This window comes from Protopterus annectens, chromosome 10.part0 (genome assembly GCF_019279795.1).
Source record: "Protopterus annectens isolate FY-2018-M chromosome 10.part0, PAN1.0, whole genome shotgun sequence".
NCBI classification, from domain to species: Eukaryota; Metazoa; Chordata; order Ceratodontiformes; family Protopteridae; genus Protopterus; species Protopterus annectens.
In genome coordinates this window covers 668,769,855-668,783,476 of record NC_056744.1, presented here as the reverse complement: position 1 = coordinate 668,783,476, position 13,622 = coordinate 668,769,855, and positions in this window count along the sequence as shown.

The window sequence follows — 13,622 nt, the reverse complement described above, 5'->3', positions numbered from 1 at the left end:
TTATGGATAAGGAAAGAGTTTGTCTGCTGTAGTATGTTATGAATATGTTAGTCAGTTGTGCAGTTCAAGTCAGTTTAATTGCTTTAAGCTAAGGCAATGGTGGGTCCTGTGAGGGTGACTGTTGGCAAATTTAGCTATTTTTGTAGCTTGAGGCAAGTGCCTTTCTTTGAGAATTGTTTATGTTTGTTAGGACAGGAGCAGCATATAAGAGATTTGGCAGTAAGAAGGTGGTGGCTAGAGTTTTTCTTGCAGTACCTGCACAGAATCCATTGATCCTATAAAAGGAGTCTAGTTTCTGGTGTGTTAATGTTATGGTGGCCATATTTGAGACTGTCATCTATTACAACACCTAGAAGTTAACTGCAAATTACAGTTACAGTATACATGCAGATACAATATAGAAATTTGCACATAAACATATAAGGCATATACAAATGTGAGAATGGCTGTCTCTGTCTTTCTATATATATGGGTCTATGTCAGATGGCTGAACTTTCAGAAACTCAAAATTCATATGGTCGAGACTATATGATCGAGTTTCCAAAAACTCGTACATCAAAAAAACACAAAAAACCCCCCAAAAATCTACTTTTTACATTTCTGCAGGACAAAGCCCCCTGCACTCTCCACACCCCCCACAAGTTATATATACCAACTCTGAGATCACACTACAGTGAGGAAAAGGGTACATTTTGTGATCCGCACTGTACTTCAATCTCCATTCAAAAGCTTTGAGCTTTCAAAAACTTGATCATATGGTACATCCTTGGACAAAAGTTAACATCCCTTTGCTTGGGAGAGGGAAGCTACTGCTGCCCTTTTATATCTTTTCCTTTCCAGATAGCTTCTTCAGTGCCTGAATCATTAATTGAACCCACATCAGCTGAGTTATAGTCAAGGGTTCATGCCCCTGTGACATGGAAATGGATGCAATGGGGCATTATGGGTACTGCATTCCTGAGGTGCAAATGAAATGATAAGCCAGGATTCCAGCTACCTGAGTTAGCACAGGTGGAAACTAAAAAGCTCTTGGCACCTATCAAAAAGATGGCTATTTTAAATAAGCTGAAATAAGCTCAGATAAATGAAATTAGAAAATAAATCATACACCAAAAGAGAAAACTACCATTTCAAATAATCCAATCATGATATTACAGATGCATGACACAGTCCTTCAGTCATTACCAATTTTTGTCAAAATGTATTATGCACTGACTTTTTCAGAAAGTCTGAACATTGTTGCCTATATATATATATATATATATATATATATATATATATATATATATTGATATGCGTCCACTTTGTAATTTCAAAATTCCATAGTCCTGAGATTGTGGAATCTCAAAATTAAAAAAATACATGAAGAAACCCCCTGCACCCCCAAACACTTAAATATGCCAACTCCAAGACTGCACTACAGAGAAGAGAATTGTAATGTTCCCATTCCGCACTGTATGGTGATCTCCATTTACAGGTCTCGAGATTCTACAATTATGAAGTTCTGAGCATCAGTATTTAAGAATGTCAGGATTGTGGAATTTTGAAATTACAAAGTGGATCCACATATACACGCACACAGACGCAAACACACACACATAAATATATATATATATATATATATATATATATATATATATATATATATATATATATATATATATATATATATATATATATATATATATATATATATATATATATATACATGTGTTTCTTTACCAGGAAAGTTCAACTTAGCAAAGTGTTTTTTAAAGGGAAGAACAAGACAGAAAAGCTCCAGCAAATACATAGGTTCATAGGTAGGTACTAGGCTATCTGCCTGAAGGCATTTATAAGCCTAGCCGGAAAGTATTGGCTTTTGCCGCCCCCTTAGATTAATTCCCTGTGCCTCTCTCCAGCAGAGCCATTGAAGTGATCCCGGGGTATACTTTTTGTTTCCCATCCACTCGTCAAGGTTTCTCTTGAAGAGGGTTAGCAAGGAGCTCTGCCTAATGTAGGTTGGAATCTTGTTCCTGAGCATGGGAAGTCTCTGTGACAGGAATCTATCCCTCCAGCACATCCTATTTATTGTTGTGGTGAGGTTTTGATCCCTAGAGTGTGTGGCTCGAGGGGATATGGTTTTCTTTAAGTGGAGCATGTCCATTAATTCTGGGTTGGACATGGCCTTGTATGTCAGGCAAAGATCACCTCTGAGTAGGCAGTATGCAACCGAATACAGCTGGAGTTTCTTCATTTGAGCTGCATAGGGCATCTATTTAAGGCCAGTGATCCTATTGTTGAGGTACTTCTTTGGTCTTTCCAGATATTGCAGGTGTTTTGCAAGGTACATCCCAAATGGGGCGTTGTACTCTATGATGGGTCTGATGAGTGATGCATAAAGTGGCACAATGACCTCTTTTAATCTGGATGCAAACCCTTTTGTGATTAGGTGGGCCACATAGAAGGATTGTCTAACTACTTTGGCAATGTGATTATCAAAGGAGAGGTTACTATCTACTTGGGTCCCCATAGCCCTTATTACGTCTTCCAGATTTAGAGGGCTACCACCTATGTGGTAGTTTGTGGGTAATATGTTTTTTCCAAAGGGGATGACTATGCACTTTTTGGCATTTAGCTTGAGGCCATCATTTTGACACCAGGTATCTGTCTCAGTGAGACCCTTTTGGAGGATGTCTGTGTCAGCCGGAGAATCAATTATAGCCCCTAGTTTGCAGTCATCTGCAAACTTGGTCAGCCATAGTCTTCCTGTATTAGCCTGTACCTCTGAGGAGGGGTCATAGGACTGAGCCCTGGGGAATGCCACTTGTAACTGGTTTAGTGTCAGACCTAGCTTCCGCAACTCTTACCATGTGGGTTCTATCCGTGAGCCAGTTGGCAACCTATCTCATGATGTAGGGGTTTGTGTTCAGGCTGTTAAGCTTGTCTATAATACCTGAATGGTGAATGGTGTCAAAGGCCTTTGCGAGGTCTGGGTAGGCTGCGTGGACCACCTTTCTCTCATCTATAGCCTTGATAACTGTCTCAAAAAATTTCACCAGGTTTAGGAGGCATGATCTGCCTTTAACAAAACCGGACTGGGTAGGGTACAGTGTTTGGAGGCTCCCAATGTCTCTGTTAATGAGATCCATAATGATGCACTCCATAGCCTTGCAGGCCAAGCTAGTCAGGCTTATAGGGCGATAGTTCCCAGGGTCTGTTGTGGCTCACCTTTGTGAAGAGGAATATCCATTGCTGTGCACCACTCTATGAGCATGTAGCCTGTGGAGAGGCTGAGTTTGAACAGTGTGTTTAGGTGAGGGGTTAATTCATCTTTGAGATCATGTAGGACACAGCCTGGGACACTATCCAGTCCCATTGATGCTGTGTTTTTGGCTTTGGAGAGAGCTGTTTTAACCTGAGTGTCTGTGATTTCAGGGGCACTACATTCTTCTGGTATAGTTATGGGACTTTTCGGGGGTGAGAGCAGGGTGAAGCTTGCACTGAACCTGTCTGCCAGGATGTTGGCTATATTGGTCAGTTCAGTGTATTTTGTGCCATTCTGCTCTAACTCCGAGCAGATCTGAGAATTACCACTAGATTCTTGACATAGCTAAAGAATGCCTTGTGGTTATCTTTGGAGTCCTTGGCAATTTTTCTTTTGAAGCTAGCCTTGGATGATTTTATGAGGGATCATAGTTTCTTGCTGATAGTGATCAGGGATTTCTTACCTTCTTGGGACTTTAGTCTTTTCTGTACTAGTTTCTTCCTTCTATTGTGTAGCTTGTTTATGGCGGGCATCCGCCAGACTAGTTTTCTTTTCTTGGAGGAGTGAATCTTGGTTTTGCTTGGGATAGCATGATCCATGCATTCTTGCAGGCGCCTATAGAGTGCATTTGTAAAATATTTTGCAGCTTGGACAGCATTACCCTTTAGCATGGGGGCTTTGAATCTTTCCACCTCGGTCTTAAGTAACGTGAAGTTTGCTTTTGAAAAGTTTTTCACTGTGGTTTGTTTGAATGGGGGTGGGGGCGGAATGTGGATATCCAGAGTGATTAGTTTATGGCAGATCTAACCAGTGAGGGATTGACCTCCAGTGTGGAACACCGGTCACCCATATTGGTGATGACCATGTCCAATATGTTGTCACCTCTGGTGGGGGTGTTGACCAGTTGATCCAGGGCATTAAAGTTTATAAATTCAAGGAAATGTTGGGCAAGGGAATTCACGTTGGGCAAGGGACTTGCACGTGGATGATCTCTATAGCATCGTGCTGTGCCACTAAACCTGAGGTGTGGATATCCTTGATGAATATGGATACACCCCTGCCTTTTGTAGTTCGGTCCAGGTTTTGTGGCCAGAATGTATGGTATGAGTTGTAGCCTGGTAGTGCTAGGGTGCTCTCTGGAGTCTTAAACCAGGTTTCTGTTACTGCACATATATCGATTTTCTGCATACTGAGGAGAGCCTCGAGTGCGTGCATTTTGAGGTTTAGACTTTTGGCATTGAGCAGCATTACCCTCAGTTTTTTGTTACTTGTGCTATTTACAGCAGTGGGTTTGTCTTTTGAGCCTTGCCTAAAAAAGGCATTATGGGGGTGGCAAGAGCCTTAGCCAGTATTCAAAAGCCTAAGGGTGACAGGTGCAAGCATCTCTAGTGAAGCAGTGTGGTTTATCAAGCATGTCATCCCAGGCTGTCAGACACTGAATCCCCTTTGAATGACACCAGAAGCTTAGCCAATTGTTGAAATTGATAATTTTTTTGTTTATACCATGGTATCATTCTTGGTAAGGGCAGAATGCTGCTCAGGGTCAGGTTCATACCGGCCTGGGCTATGTGATCAGAGAGCTCCTCTATGTCTCTTTTCATGTAGTCCAGGGAGGTATGGCTCAGGTCATTCACACCAACATGGACAATGACAGAGTCATATTTGTACTTGTTCTGGAGTGACTTGAGTGCTTGCGTTATGTGGCGGATCCTGGCACCTGACAGGCAGCTAACAGTAACCTTCTCCTTGTTCAGCCTAGTGAGTGGGACATCAGTGTGCCTGACTATAGAGTCACCTATTACTAGTGTGTTGGATATGTTATTTTGCCTTAAGTACTGTGATTGCATGGCACACTGGTTTTGTGAAGTAGGTGTTTCATGGTTTGTGTTGGGAGGTGGAGGTTGCTTGGATGTCTGCTTTGGAGGTCTCTGTTGCTTTTGCAGATTTTTATTTAAAGCCTCCGAGTATGTTTTCATGTATTTATGTGTGTTTTTTACCAGTGCTGGTTTCATAGGTCAATGTGAGACTGGTGGTGTGATGCAAGTAATTCCCTTCTCCTCTTGACTGCCTGGTCCAGTCTTGGGTTGAGAGAGCTTGGCCTCCACTTTGGCTGTATAATTGCATGTCTTGCATGTATTAGTGTTTGGTGGTAGGAGGCGAGGGTTGTCTGTGTACATGAGGCAGTTGTAACATTGCCTTGAAATGCCCAGATTCACCAGTTGGACCAGAGAGTACACCTGAAACTGCCCTTTGGACATGCCTGGATAGGTTCAGTGAACTGTTTTACTGATTGGCTGGTAAGGTCGATTAGAGAGCCTTGTCCTTGTTTACAGTATATAGGGGTCTAGTGCTAAAGTTTATTAGTGCTTGCTATGAGTTTTGAGCAAGTGCCAGGCTGAGAAGTGAATGGTTTGCATGCTTAAGTTGAATGTTTGTCTAGTTCCAAGGGAAAAACTAAAGAGTAGACTTTGTGGAGCAAGAAATAGTTATACCCTAGCTAACTGGTACTGCCCGGTGTGCAAAACTGAGCAAATGCAGGTTTTATAGCAGGAAAATTAAAGAGATAGAAATTATCCCAAAATGGCCAATAACTACTAGTTTCTGGGCTGAAACCACTCCTCCAGGGAGAGATAGGCTGCTCAAAGCTCCCCTCTCTCACAGGTGAACAGAGAAACTTCCTTCTATCCATGTAAGATATGGGCAAACACAGAAACGTGTAACACAGCCCTAAATTCAGCAATAACCTGCAAACTGGATTATACTACCTTAGAAAGGTGGGAAAGCAAGTATATATATATTTTTCAGAAAGTAAAGCAGTTACAATAAAAAAACACTTTAAATGCACAGAAATGGCTATCACACTTGAGTGTGTAGCCTACAACTGTTAAGCAGGTAATTTAAACACAAAAATGACTTTGTTAAAGTGCAGGCAGTAAAATAAGCACAATATGTAGCTGAAACAAGCTATTTAAATCACAGACACTCTAAATAATCAGCGTTTTAGGCAGAATTAGATACAGGCAGCAAGAAAATGTAGAAAAATTATACTTAATCACTCCAAAGTCTCTCTTTTGTCTCTCTGCTGCTGTAGAACTCTGCAGGGCACCAGGCAGGAGCTTGCTGAGCTGTATACAAGTGCAAAAACCTTGCAAATGCGGGTTTTATAGCAGGAAAATGAAAGAGATCGAAATTAGCCCAAAATGGCCAATAAACTACTAATTTCTGGGCAGAAACCACTCCTCCAGGGACAGATAGGCTGCTCAAAGCTCCCTCTCTCAGAGGTGAACAGAGAAACTTCCTTCTATCCAAGTAAGGTATGGGCAAAGACAGAAACTTGTAACACAGCCCTGAATTCAGCACTAACCTGAAAACTGGACAATACTAGCTTAGAAAGGTGGGAAACCAAGTATATATATATTTTTTCAGAAACTAAAGCAGATATAATCAAAAACACGCTTTAAATGCATATAAATGGCTATCATACTTGCATGTGTAGCCTGCAACAGTTAAACAGATAATTTAAACACAAAAATGACTTTGTTAAAGTGCAGGCAGTAAAATAAGTACAATATGTAGCTGAAACAAGCTTTGTAAATCACAGAAACTCTAAAAAATCAGGTTTTAGGTGGAATTAGCTAAAGGCAGCAAGAAAATGCAGAAAAATTATACTTAATCACTCAAAAGTCACTCTTTTGTCTCTCTGCTGCTGTAGAACTCTGCAAGGCACTAGGCAGGAGCTTGCTTAGCTGTGTACAAGCGCATAAATCTCGCAAATGTGAGTTTTATAGCAGGGAAATGAAAGAGATAGAAATTAGCCCAAAATGGTCAATAAACTACTAATATGGATATTGATGACAAACTCAAAGTCAAAGTAAACTTTATTGTCATACAGATGAACACAGAGGAAAACATGTGTATCACTGCATGAAATTTCGATACACAGGCTCATACCATATGAATAACAAATAAAAATAAATAAATAAGATACAAAAAGTAAATAAAGTAAAGCACATTTGAAAACTGTATTTACATCAGAAACATAAGAAATACAACAGCAAGACATGACTAAGTAGAAATATAAGGATGTGTAAAAAAAGTACTATAATAAATAAGAGAGGCACACATGTAAACTTACTCACCATCAATATATACCATAAACTTACAGTTCAGTTTTCATAGTACAGATAGATACATATGAAGTGAGACATTCAGAGAGTTTATGTAAACAACAATGACATATTGCAAACAAATAATGTTTTACCCATGTAGCACATTAGGCTATGGGTTTGTTATTCAGAAGTCTGATAGTGTGTGGGAAGAATCTGTTATGAAATCGGGATATACATACATACATACATACATACATACATACATACATACATACATACAAATGTTTCAGTCATGGGCAGTAATGCCCTTCTAGCTTGCCAATATACCAAAACACTTGTTCCCATAATTAGCATCCAGGCTGTTCTTAAAATATCTAAACTAGTACCTGCCTTAATGTAATTTGGCAGTCTGTTGCATGCATCAGCTACTCTGTCAGAGAACCAATTACCACACTTGTCATTCCTATAGAATCTTCTGGATAGGCTGTCTGATGATTCTCTAGTACATTTTGTTAACCCCAAACATTCCCAGAGGTAGCTGTCACTAAATGCCCTATATACCTGAATAAGATCTCCCCTTAGATATCTGGATGTCCTGCATCTAATGCTTCTGTAGTGCTTCCTTGTTGGCAGGAGTTTGAACAGTCCATGAATCAGATGGTGTATATCCCTCAATAGTTTAGAACAGACTAAACAATTTTTACAAAGATTCTTCACAAAAGTAGTTCTGAACCCATTCAGATAAAAGCAACCAATTTTTCTGTAATGATACTTCACAAAAATAAAACAAGTATTTCTTCTGGTTTGTCATTATACATGTTATTAAATTCCTAGCATAAAACATTTAGAATGTAAACAGCTCATAAGCAATATATGTGACAAGCACACATTAGATATGACTATAAGATGTGGGTAAGGAAGACTATAGTGTAGATGTTAAGAATAAGTAAAATTGAGGTAAGGAGTGAGAAACATTAGTTGGTAAGTAGATGTTTGTTAAAATTAGAACAGGAAGAGATGCACTGTATAGCTGATGTGCCAGGTATAATTGGGATAAGAATAATAGGGTACTTACTGGAAACAGAACATGGTCTTAAGAGTGTGGTAGAGAGTGTTTAAAGGAAATGGATAAAGTGAGAATGTCAGAAGAAAATTGAGATTAAATTGGGGATTGAGGTGGGAAGGGAACTGAAGTGGAGGAGTGGAAGAAAGGTTTGCTGTGTAGAAGGGGATAGGGTTATAAAGTGATGAGGGGGGATATGAGCTGATACAGGAAAATGGAGTTACCCTGATGAGGAGCATGTGCATGACAATGTGTAGTTTAGTTGTTTTTGTAAGGAATTGAAAGCAGAAAGTTTCAGGTGATAGGCAAACAGTTCTGTGACTATTGTATATGTGATGTATTATATATCATATATGGTTTCAATACAGAATCCTGAAATATCACAGTCCTGAACTTCATATTCCTGAAGCCCAAAATCCTGAAAATTCAAAATCCTGAATCCCAAAATACTGAAAACATACAGGACACAAAGAATGACAATATTCCAGTACAAGGACACACAAAAACACATGCAAGACAAAGGATAGTACTTTTCGCCAAGTATGGGTGGGGGGGCAAGCCCCCCTGTACCCCCTATGTGGGGGATGTGGCCCCCACACTCCCTGCTAATTAAATATATGAGCTCCAAGATTGCAGTCCAGAGAAAAAAAATGGCAAACATACCATCACATGTTTCATGATTGCCTGTTGTAACCTTAGTAATGTTCCCTTTAAACTTGTTATACTACAACATAACTCATGATAGTGTAGTGAAGTGCAATCTTGGAGTTGCTATATTTAAGTAGCAGGGGGTGTGGGGGCACAGCCCCCCACATGGGTGGTGCAGGCCCCCCTGCTTATATTTGGTGCAATGTCATATGGTTTGTGTTGTTTATAGTCAGTATATGTATCCTGTGTGTTTTCAGTATTTTGGGATTCAGGATTTTGAATTTTCAGGATTTTGGGTTTCAGGATTATGAAGTTCAGAAATGTGATATTTCAAGATTCTGAAGTGAAACCCATATATCATATACAAAATGTCCATTGACAAATACTGTAGTTTTATTGATACTGATTGCAGAAAGTTTCATGGCCTGTTTTAGGTATGTTGGGATGGTGTTCCAGAGTTTTGATACATACTGAGAGTATAGTAAGTCATCTGCTGATATATTAGACTTTCCTGTGATTACTTGCAGTTCATTGGTCGAGTGAAGGTCTCTACCTGGAGGGTATTGCTGCAGGGAAGTTTTTAGTGCTTAACGTTTTTTTGGTGCATGTGTAAGACTGTGTATAGTAATAAGTTGTGCGCGTGTTAAATAGTTAGGTAACTCATGCCGCTTCAGGGCTCTGCAATGATGAGTCCTACATGTAAGAGTGGCAGCAAACATGGAAACTTTATTGTAGTATGTTGAGAATTTATCTGTAAGTGTACTATTTAGGTATGTAAAATAGATGACATATAGCAGAGATGAAAGAAGGTTAAGTAGAAGTTAGTATTTGCTGTGATTCATCTGTCAAGTAGTGTTTGATTCTATTGAGTAAAATTAGACTTTTGTGTGTTTTTAATGCCTTGCAATATGTTTTAGTCATATTTTAGGTTATTGTCAATTAAGACACCCAGACATTTTGTTTAGTTTACAATTTAGATTTTGGTGTTGTTGGATGAGATTATTATGAAAGGATTATCAAATGGTTGTCAGTGTATAGCCTATTGACTCAAGGATTTATTGATCTTCCCTTTATTATTTTTAATAACTGTCCTACTATGTCAATTGCAATTCTTTCAAATGATGTCTCTGTTATAGGCAATGGCACGAACAGAAAACAAAACCCTTTACAGGGGGACTGTCTTCTGCCTGTCTGGACACAGCACAGAATTTTTCATTGGCTGCAAAAATGTCCTGATCATTAGGATCTTCTAAGGATTCTTACCTTTGTCTTTTCAACCCTCATGTGTCCCCTTAGTATGTAATTTTGTGGTATCTTTAGCAATATCATCTTAAAGATCTGTATTATCAGTAATTGCTTGACCCTTGTACTTCATGATCACCACCATATAAATTAGCTCACTGGCTGTTTCAAAATGGAGTAGAGAGGTGGTAGATCAGCTGAGATTATATATACGCCCATAATATTTTGTTTAGCTTAACATAGGTTAGAGTCAACCCATTATTATTTTTGCTTCAATAAAACCAGTTCCTCTGCTAATTTAGTATCTTCTGACATAAATGTCCAGAGGGTTTTAGTCTTCTTAATATAGAGGCATAATGGCTTCTAAGTTAAGTAACTCCAAGCCTTCTTTAAAGTCTATCTCTTAAACATCATATTATCTGTATCAGGATCTTCCCCTTCTTTAATATCCTGGCTCCTGTCAAAACCTACGTCTCTAAAGGGAAAATTCCATTCACTACTTTCCTCATCTCCTAAGTGATCCCAATACAAAACCTACATCTCTAAATGGAGAATTTCATTCACTACTTTCCTCAGCTCCTATGTGATCCCAATACTTCTCCATTAGCAAACCACTCAGTTAAAAAAACTGAGGAAAAGTATCTTCTAAAATGACCTCATGGGCTAGACTGGGTCTATACAGTATCGCACTATTCCTAGTGAAGAATGAAGTTTATATTCAGCATGGTGATAGTCCTTTTCTTCACCACAGACATCCACAACACCTTCTTTTAGAGCTAAATTCATTATGCTGTTACAAAAAAAATATTTTATGAGGGTAGCCATGTCAATCTAGATTGACGTACACCTTCAATAGCTCACCTATTACCCACATAGCATATTTTTGCATTGTCACAACTATAATTAACAAAAAATGATTTTGCAATATCAATACATATCAAATGACTTCCTGGTTGGATGAGTGAAGGACAGCTTCTGTCTGTATGTTTGAAGTGATAGGATTTACATCCCTTTAGTCTATGTAGGAGTGTCATGGCAACAGATGACACAACACCCTGACCTCATATAGAAAATGGGAAAAGGGGTTCCTTGATGATAATGAGTTTATGTAGGAGTCTCTCCCCCAAAGCTCCTGATTTTCTTTATGTTGTTTCTGTGTAATGTTTCATCCTCACTTTTATCTCTTGGACTAATCATCTTAGATTTTTTCTAGTATTCTTAATTTTAAAACAACAAAGTACACAAATGTCGAACGGCTAATAATCAATCCTGATTTATTGAAAGCCAAAATAATGAAAAAACAACACAGATATGGTTTATAGTGCAAGCCCCCCTGCACCCCCTGCTCCACCTGCTAATTAAATATACCAACTCTGAGATCACTCTACAGTGGGGAAAGGGCAAATTCTTTGATCCCCACCACACATAACATTGCATGGACTTAACAGCAGCAGAGGCAATCAAATGACTTTCAATCACTTCTCCATTTAATCAGCACAACCACTTGTTTAAAAGTGATTGGGTTTCTTTAGCTTATGCAACACTAGAATGAGGGGAGAAGGGACCCATGGAATGATGTTCCACAATCAACTCTTACAGTTGTAGCCATTTTTGCAACTGTACTGGTTTCTCTGTAATGTAAGTGCCTGCATAAAAAAAAATGTGCCAAGATGCATGTTGTGACTCTGATGTGACCCAGAAATTCAGTTTTCAATTTATTTTTTTCATTGGCATCAGCAGGCTCTAGATCAAACTATGCTTTTTGGCTTCACTTCTTAGACATTGTACAATTAGTTTTGTCCACTCAACGACAGGCCTGCCTTCACATTCTTCTATTAATTTGGAGGTGATCAGGAAAGTATCTACATTATCTCTTGGGTTTATGATTTGTAAGATAAATATAGCTCTGATAGCTGGAGAACCAGTTGTTAGAGACCTATCTGTTAATGACTCTCCTTCCTCTTTCTAAGGCCCTGAATTCCTTGTAGGGACATATTGTGTCTCTTTACTGTTCCTAATTACTTCTCAGCATTTTTGTATTTTGTTGGGCCTTTGTCAAGGCCTCAAAGTGCTCCTTTTATCTCATGAGGAGTGCTGTTTGTTATACTACAGTCTCTGGAATTGTACACTGTGAATTGGGTGCTTCTGCTTGTAGGTTTCAAATTGCTGTGCAGTACTCTATATCACATGTTACTTTTTCAAGCTCATGTTCTTGTGCTTACAGCAATAGACTTGACCCACGTATGCCTGTAATGTTCAGTCTCCAGATCTCCAGATGTTTTTTTTTTTCTGGAGGTGGGTTAACTTCTGCACATTAAGAATTTCCCCATTATCTCTACCATATGTGTCAAGTTAACATTCATTTGTTTGAAAATTGCCAACAGCCATTAGTTTTTGAAGCAAAAACTAAATAAAACATGCTTTCTAAAATCATATCAGGAGGAAGTTAACTCATTCTCAAAGTAATATAACCTCTTTTAATTTTGTTAAGTAAATAAAACAGTTTTATACATGTCTGTTTTCTTACAGATGGGCAAAATGTTGAACACCTACTAAAAGTTGAATAACAAATTTAACTAGGAAGTTCACAGGATAGTTAAAATGTGTTAACTTATACCTATAAAAAGACCTTTTGATGAATTAATATGATTCAGTATCATTTACCATAGGTATCAGTTTAAAAAATTATTAAATCTGAATGTGAGACAAACACTTTTAATGTGGTGCTGTGAGGAACATTGACTTTTTATGACTCAAAATGGGGAATGTTTCTCATAATGAGGTACACTTGAGAGATATAACACAAAAACACAACAGAAATCAAAGTTTTCTATCAGGCTGTTAGGGTAAGGCAATAAAAGTTATTTCTTGTTGAGGCAGTTTCCAGAAAACAATAATTCTGATTACCCAATTATACTTGTGGTTTCCCTGTAGCACAGAAACCCATCAGCATGAAGACACACTTCTAATAGTTGATGAAAATTTCTCAGAAATACTGGAGGTTCTGGTAACTTTTTTAAAGGTCAGAATATCATCCAGACAGTTCACAACAATATCTAGTTTCTCACTAGGACAGCAAGTCTTTCTTTGTAACAGACAGGCATGTAGTAATCAAAGAACTTCCTAATAGTTTTGTTCCTTCTTTAAAAAAAAAAAAATTCCCGCCTGTCCTCATGCCATCAACTGTACTCTTTTATCTCACAGCTAGGATTCAGCTTACTCACTAAATTAATCCTTTAATAGTTGTTCATTTCTGGGAGTTTCAACCACATGCAAGACAGCAAAACTGGGATAGCACATCTCCCCTTTGCCC